The following is a 9,332-nucleotide window of genomic DNA, read 5'->3' as shown; positions in this document are numbered from 1 at the left end:
TTGGGCTTCGAGGACTCTTCGTCGTTTCCATTTGCAGTATCAACTTCCATGACCCTTTCTTCCAAATTCACTTCTATCATTTCTCCCCACATTGTGTTCAACTTCATCGCACGCTATAATTTCTTCCGCTCTTGAAATTGCTTAGATCTCTACTTTGTACTCGATGGAGGTGGTTTCAATGGACGCATTGCACGTGTACGTGCTCTATACGACTTACAAGGCTCACTACAGTGGTCCCCGACTTTACGATTGGTTCACCGTACGTCAGTGTTGGTCATTGTGATGACGATAACGATTTGAATATTAATTCCATTAACGGCTATTCTAATAAACAAAAATAGGGGGAATATTATTCACAGGCTATGAAAGTAAAGATATAAAGCAAAAAAAACTAAAGATATGAAGGATAAATATTCTGTCGTGTAAATCGGAAGGATATTTTTCACAGATTAACAAAGAAAAAAAAGTAAAGCAGGAAATTCAATAAAACTGCATATTCCCGGGTGGTTACTAATCCAATTATTAAACATGCCTAACTTCGTTAATTGCACGCGAATGGGATCATTTAGCCAATTATGATAATTAGCCGTTCAACTTGAATGTAATGGGTTTACTTCGAGCAACAGTCGCATTTTCGTTGCGTTTTTTGTCAATTTACAAACCCAAGTTACTTCCATCTGAAAACTGCATGGAGCGCACCTAAAGATGTTTCACTTCAAAACTGTTTTGTTGACTACTTGTGATACGAAGTTTTCGGTAAAAAGACCTTTCAAAATAAAGAAACACTTTTCAGCTCGATAATCTGTAAGATTGAATTCTCTTGGAAAGTTCTACAATGAAATGTAAAAGCACACACAGAATAGCCTTTCAGCTATCAAGATCGTTAAGTCGTTTAAACAAAGAAGTCTGAAGGTACATGTCGAAAAGAAACCTTTCAGTTTGGAAGCTTTCGTTAAAATAAACCTGCGTTTCTCGAACCTTCGAAAAGAAGTGCATGATAAACTTAACTAACAAATAATGGCTGGATTGATAATAAGAAGTACTCTTTCAGCTGTCCAATTTTTCTTTGAGTGTTTCAAGAAATGTGTATCAGAAGAGAATTTTTTTAGTACATTCTGGAGAAAACCATTCATCACTACAGACAGCGGCGAGTACTGAGAAACATATATAAAACTATATCAGTGTGCATAAAAGAGAGAACTTCTTCAGCCGGTTTTCAATGCTAAGAAGCTCCTAGAAAGAAAAGGTTCTCAGAAAATGAGAATAGCATTTGTTCCAAGGACAACCATTTTATCTGTATAGACAAGTAAGAAGTGCTCAACAAAAAGTACACTTCTAGATTTTCTACAAGTTCAAAATGTAAGATCAAACCTCATAAAACAGATAACATTTGAGTGGAAATGAATTTCGTTGCAAATTTGAAAATACTTTGAATAAAACCAAAAATAAGCCATATCTATATAATGTATATGATTTTTTTTGTCACTGCTTTATATAAATAAAAACTCTAATGAGCTAAATTCTATCCATATTTCTGTTGAATTTTTCTTTTATAATAACACTCTACCCATATATATTTCCTTTCTTTATTCATTTGGATAATTGACTTAAACTTTAATCAAATTATAAAAAAAACAAACAGAATTTCATGTTGCTTGTGAATTTTTCCTAAAGTAAATTCTGTCTGTCTCAACAACCCATACATATTAATATACAGTATATCAAAATATATACTGTACAATATTTTCATATATTCGTTAATTTCTTTTCTCTTATTTTATCTTACAAATAAAATAAAATCTTTAAAAAGTTATGTTACAGTACTGTATTGTTAGACAAGGTTTTAATTTTCATTACGTTTCGTTTTTATTATTTTATTAATTTATTTTTTAATTTTTGATATTATTATTCTTAGATATAGTAGGTACCAAAAAAAAAAGTATAATTTTGTCAATTTTGGGGGACCTTATTACTACAAACCACGTTATCACAAAACTTGAAAATTTAGTTCCCTTGAACTTTGAATTAACAACATTCGACTGTAAATGTTTTTTTTTTTTTTTTCGTGATTATACTTTTCGTTTCTTTCCTGATATTATGATGCTGAGTTACTGTAGAAATTTTTACCAAGCACTGTTCTCTGGGCAGCCCTAAAAAACATGGTCACTTTTTAACCTTTTCTGTGCCTGAGTTTATTATTATTTACCAACAGTTAAAGTTTGCCTCATTCACTTTTAATTATGGCATTGTAATCATTTCAATAACCGTCTTATCGTCCTATCCTGTGGTGGTTGCATATTATTATTATTATTATTATTATATATTAGTTTGCACCTGATAAATTTTTCATTTTGTTTTCCATTTAAAATGATAAACTGAAGTAAAATGTGGGCTTCTGAAAACATCTCATTCATAATTGTCGTGGATATCAAATTTGTTGAATATAGGTTGCAAATGCTCATTTTGGAATATTTTGAGAGCACCTGTCAAATATTACTTAGCTTTGCCTTAGCTATTAAAAAATATCTTTTGTTTATATTTCTATTTGTGATGCAAGTCATTAATGTAACATACCATCGCGAAAAAGGGTTAGAAATGTGTAATTCCTAGGCGTGCACTTTCTTTGAACACCAGTGTGCAATCATATAGTGGAATTTCAACATTCCCTATCGCTGAAACATATGGTTCAATTAGTTATCGACAGGATGTCGTATGTTCTTTTCGCCATTTGTCTGCACCAGATAGTAAACTTCACTGTCTGCATGTATCATAATTTTGAAACGGCTTTGTGCTTCTGTCCTTTTTAATTCGTTACCATTTTACATTATTAGCATTAGCAGTTGTAGCGGCATACGATGCAAGGAAGCAAGATTATGCAGCATCAGCCAAAAAAAAAAAAAAAAAAAAAAAACACTCCCATTTCAACCCTCCATTCGTTCCAAATACCTGTCCAGCTCAGCCTTAAATTTATTTAGGCTGTCAACTTCCACAACAAAGGATAGAAGTCTGTTCCACCAATCAACCACCCTCTGGATAAAGGCAAATTTCCGCACATGTATTCTAGAACTGTCTTTCCTCAATTTGAATGTAAGCTCCCTCAGGTTCATAATCTGAGTAGCATACTGTCTTTAATGTTTTTAACAAACCTGCAAACCTGTATATCATCTGCAAACTTGGACATTAATACTGATATACCTTCATTAATATCATTGAATACACAAAACAACAATGGGCCCAGAACTGAACCCTGGGGAACTCCAGTAATAACATTTGTCCATGAAGAGCACTGTCCATTGATTACCACTTCTGTCGTCTTCCAATCAACCATCCCTCTATCCATTGTAGGAACTTACCCTTAATTCCATAACTCTACAATTTGTACAGTAGTCTTCCATGTGCAACAATATTAAAAGCTTTTCTGAAATCCGAGTTCAGTCGATTCCGGTTATTTGGGACACATCGGGACTAGTGCATTTTGGCCGGATTAAGCGGCTGCCCCAATTATCCGAAGTTTCACTAAAAAATTAAAAATACAATGTACCCCCTCCCTTCCTTTACAATTAGGTCACTGTACAATCAAATCACGTTACGACGAACCCACCATAGTAAAGTACCGTTCACTATACGATATGTAATAAACGCCGGTCATTGTGATCTCCTTATTGAATTGAATTTTAATTCAATTAAACAGCGATTCTAATGAGCGAAAATAGGAGGAATATTATCCACAGGCTATAAAAGTAAAGATATATTAAGCACCAATTTACCCTTTATTACCTTAACGATTAAAAAATTAAATGATAGGTGAAATTCAGAAGAATATACGTGATAACCGGAAGAATTAATACGTACTGTAATATGTACATGCTAACTGAACTAGTTGACAATTCTGTTCACTGTCATTTGTGGGTGGGGGTTAAAATTTAAAACAGTAAAAAGATAAGCAATCAATAACAAAGAACACGGCACACACAGATTGCAAGTAACACAACACGCGCAAGTGAGAACGGAGTAACAAATTACGAAGCTTTAAAAAATAGGAATGAAGAGAAGATCTTAAAATTAATTTTTTTATATGATTGAAGATTCCATAGAAGTGTAAACACATTTTAACATAATAACCCACAGAATTCCAGCTGTCGGTATTATCGCAAATTTAATAAGATCCAGTTTACTATCAGTTTATCATAGATTTCACTGACACAAAAGCCCAAGAAACAGGTGACTGCTAATTGTTTTTATTGTTTTATGGTTGTGACCTCCAGAAATCCGACCGAACTGCATAGTGTGCATAGTATTAGGGTCAGGCGCCACCTGTGGTTTCCCACATCTGCGCCATATGTTCGCTGTGAAGGAATACAGTACTACTGTAAATGCCAGAAAAGTGTTGTGTGTTGTATATGACATATTGCGTTAGGTTCTGTTGTGTGTCCTGGCATTTGGCCGCAGGGCCCCTAGTGGGACTCCACGTTGCCCGCACACACCACTAGGAGGTAGCCAGTCTGCCCATTATTCTCTGGCCGAACTACGTGGTACGGTCGGAGACAATCGTAGGGTAATCTCCAGTGCTGCAGTCTCCTGCCCTGATTAAACGGCATTTTGTCCCAATTAAGCGAAGTAAACCCTGGCTATTTTCTCGCCTGCTTTGTGTTTTTTAAGATTAGCCCCAAATAAACGGCTGCCCCGAATAACCGGTGTCCCAAATAACTGGAATCCGCTGTATATGATATCCAAATAATTTTTGTCATTCAGTTCTTTTGTGATCACATCATAGTATCCAATCAAATTGGTCAGAGAAAACCTACCTTTAATAAACCCATGCCATGTCTTAACTATTACTGCACTCTTGTCTAGGTGATCTCGCATCACTTCTTTGACCGGTGACTCCATTATTTTCCCCAGAACACAAGTTAAACTATCAGGTCTGTAGTTTAACCTTTAGAGCCCCCTTTGTGAATTGGTGATACATTTGCACAACTCCAGTCCATGGGGACCTTTCCTGAGTCCAAGGAAACTCTCATAATTAGGGATAAGGTTTTCGTTCATTCCTTTGCTGCCTCCTCTAGTATAACTGAATAGATCTTGTCAACCCCATGTGCCTTCTTTAGGTTTAACTTCTTTTATTTTCCCCCAACCAGGATAATTTTCGATGTATGTTTCTCAAGGCTGTATGGACTTCTCTTGAATAAAGAGACATGTTGAATATTGTAATTTATTTTCAATATCAAAATGTACCCTTACAATAACACCAATATAAGTGAAATGCACAATTATATTTACCACTTTCCTTCTCAAAACATGTACACATAACTCGCTACTCCAAGTAATGAAAATGTAGTTCCTGTGCCAAATATCTCTTTATTTTAACACGTACATATATAAATAAGTTAATAGACATAACCATCTGTAAGATCAAAAATCTTACAAGTATAATATTTTATAAAATGTGAGATTAATTTAAAGTAAAGCTTATGAAATAGCAATATGGGACAGCAAAACATTACCCGTCACTAATATTACTAAGGTCACTGGCAAGGGATTAAAATTAGACAAGGTTAAAAATTAGAGAAGGGAGCGGTAAGCTTGAAAAAGGCAATAAGGGGTGAGCTCCCAGGATAACACCAAAACAACGGGAACCATAGCAGCGACTACTGGCGAGTATGTGTGAATAATTAAGGCTCTGAAAGAACAAAGGGCAGTAGACTGAATATTGTCAGACATTTCTTTGAAACGTAACACCTGGGTCAAATGCTTGGATTAGAACTAAGGCTGACGTCTGGCTGTCAGCGATGGCAACTTTGGTAGATCCTGTAAAATAAATCTGCTAAGTTTAACCAGGGGGGGTGAAGGTGACGGCATACTTCAAAGGTACAGACAACCTGGGAAAATTACGATTTATTAAAATAAGAGGTTGAACCGTACATTGTAGATACAGCTTGAGAAAAGTTAAAGGCCGAATAGGATAGAATGAAAGTTTGATGAAAAGAAGACTTGGTTAAAACTGAAAAATAAGGCGGCCTGAATTATGAGGGGTGTTGCTAAATTTAGAGAAACAAAAAGTGAGTGAACAGGGGGAGATGGACACAGAACCCCGAGTTGAGTTATGTGGGTGTTGATGGAAATGACTTAGGAGGGAGACAAAGTTGAGATTCTTGTCGGTGCTTGGGAAAATGATATAGTTCAGAGAACGGACAGTTGAGATCTTGTGGGTGTTTATGAAAATGGGTTAGTGGGATTCTAAGTTGAGTTTTTGTTGGTGCTAGGGAAAATGAAATAGTCAGCGGACACAGCAGTCGAGATTTTCGTCGATATAAGTAAAAATGAGTTAGTAACACGGACAGTTGAGGGTTCTGTTGTGGTAGGAAATATGTGTCAGTTAAGAGTTGAATGTTTGGTCGTGGAGGAAAAGGAGAGGGTAGCACCCTGGGAAGTTTTCTTCTTGAAAGAGTTCTTAATAGGTGGAGCGAAAAAACGAGGGTAGCACCCTATGAGTTTTTCCTTGTGAAAGGTTTTAATAAGGTGGAGAGAAAGGGAGCGAAATCCGCAGAATCAGTAGCTCGAGAGAGAGGAGTGAAAACTCGGAATTAGTAGCTCGATAAAGTGGCGAATGGAAGTAGCCCGTATAAGGTGGAGAAAGGCCGCAGAAGGAAGATAGCAGTCCCCGAAACGACTGAGTATGATCGTACCGCTAAGTGCCAGTCCAGTCCAGATAGAACAGTAAGATCAGCAGAGTACCAGAATTGTGACGCACACGAAAATTTCTCTAGAAGTCCTGAGATGAATGCCCTTGACATATGATGATGCCAGTCCCGACAAGGAGCTGAAGCCCCCAAATCAGAGGAGCTCGATTCGAAGAATTAAGTAAGTGACTAGCATATAGTATTCTCATTTACCCCTAAAGGACTGTAGGAACCCTAATAGCAGATTAGTGGAAGTTTAGGAAGATACTGTGAGATATATATATGTACAAATTATACACATAAAGTATAGATAAGTTAGATAATAATTGTAATTTGACAGGTATAACTACATAAATTGAGAAAATACGGGTGTTTAATCATAGTAATGACTTTGGTTATTGTATAATTAGACATATGTAGGAAGGCAAAGGAGAGAAATTGGACATTTGTTATTAAGTTATTGTGTGACATATATGTATGATATATTTTGAAGGGAAGGGTAAAGAAACACAGAGTAAGATATAGCCTTCTAAATGTAGCTGGGACAAGCATTAGTCCAGAAATTTATATCAAATGTATGATTTATCCTAATTAGAGAAGTTTGTGATATTATAATCCCCAAGACAAAAAGGGGCACTAAATAAATCAGAAGAGCGAAATTCCTAAATCAGTTACAGCGTAAAAATTTGATTTAAAAAAGGATGTTAACTAAACCTCTTAAGTATTTGTGGATCATGTGTAAAGAAGAAGAAACTATAGCAATTTTCTGTAATGATTTTGATTGTGTTGTATAGAAAGGATAACTTTGCTAGAGTAAACCAATGTACGTAATTACATATATAACTGATACTCCTTAGGAAAATTTGAATAATAATACATGTAGTATGTGTCTGAGAGTTGATAATTTTTATGTTTTATATATAAGTGTAAATAAACTATGTTATGTTATATATTAATGTGTGTTGTTTGTCATTCTTGAACACTCAGCCTTTCCGAAGGGAATTATAAATAATTGAGAAGTTCCCTTGATTCTGGAATTCTCCTGTAAAGCAAAGTCAGATCCGTAAGTGGGGGAAATAAGATAAAGTGGACAAACACATAATAGGGAACAAAACAAAATAAGAATAAGAAACAAAGAATATTAAATTAATATTAAATAAGGAATAAATAAATACTAAATAAACCACTTCTTATAAATTCCACCCCCAACACATCGTTACTTTTCCCACCTTCTCAGACTAAACTAGCAACATTAATTCTGTCTGTCTCATTGGCTGCTATTTTCCTAACAAAAGAACCAGTTACCTTTCTTATGCTCATCAATAGATAATTTAACGAGCACTTCTGTAAATATTCCCTTTATACATGCCTTTAGACCTGATCATAGAATCCCCACATACTCTGATGTCTCTCCTCAAACCAAGAACAATTCACTTGCACAACGAAAGATTTAATAAACAAGTACATACGCACTTACATAACCATAACCACATCAATATTTAACTAGAACAAATTCTACACCTTTGGAAGATTTAGAGACTGGAATCAAAATTGGAGGACCGAAGAAAAGCAACCTTCGTTATGCGGATGATATTGTGCTAATTTGTAATTCTTATCAACTTAAAGGAACTCTGAGGAGAGCACGTGAAGCAAATAAGAAAAAGAATTGTTTCTGAATGTGTGTAAAACTAAAATTATGGTGATTGGTGATAATCTTGATTCCAGTAAAGTGAAGGTTAATGGACAATATATCGAATAATTCGATGAATTTGATTACTTATCGTCAAGAATAAATAAAAATAGTGGCTGCTCAAACGATGTAAAGAGACGACACAATTGCTAAAACGTTGGTCACTGATCTGACAAAATTATGAAGAGATCATGATCTACCCCTAAAGACGAAAATGAGAATGATTGATTGATTAATCTTTCCAGTTGCCACGTATCGGTGTGAAGGATGGAAACTGAAAAGAGTGGACAGGAAGAAAATTGAGGCAATTAAAGTGTAGTGTTACAGCAGAATATTGCGTATTTCTTACTTGGATCGAAGAACAAATGATTGGGTAATGAATAAAATTGGCAGGCCTAAAATTCTTCATAGCATCAGCAAAAGAAAACTCAAGTTTTTTGGTCATATAGTAAGTAGGGAAAACTTTCTCTAGAAGAACATAATGGAAGGAAAAACCGAGGTGAAGAGGTGCAGAGGAAGACCTACAACTAGGTGGATGGATGGGATCAGTCAACTTCTGGGCCTGACACTTTGCGATGCTGCTCATACAGCACACGATAGATGCAGTGGGAGGAATTTGTTGGTGACCACAACAGCTCCTCAGGGAGCTATGTGACTGGAAGAAGAACCGACAAATGGCAGCAAGTCATACGTTTAGACATGGATACCATAGGACTAATACAGTGCCCATTTACTCTGAGCAGGCACTGCCACCCAGATAATACTTTAGAGACTGTTTAGCATCTAAAGTTTTATTCAACGGTGAGTGGGTAGGTACCTCGATGATACAACGCTAACAACCTAGATCTGAATTTATTACATAACATTACCCATAGCATTATCAGAGGCATGTCATACAGGAAAGCAAGCTGACACAGCATCAGCCAAAAAAAAATCCCTTCCCATTCACCAATCCTTTCCCT

The sequence above is a fragment of the Mastigoproctus giganteus genome, chromosome 10 (assembly GCF_048544385.1).
Source record: "Mastigoproctus giganteus isolate SK-2022 chromosome 10, ASM4854438v1, whole genome shotgun sequence".
Taxonomy (NCBI): domain Eukaryota; kingdom Metazoa; phylum Arthropoda; class Arachnida; order Uropygi; family Thelyphonidae; genus Mastigoproctus; species Mastigoproctus giganteus.
This window is presented reverse-complemented; position numbering follows the sequence as displayed.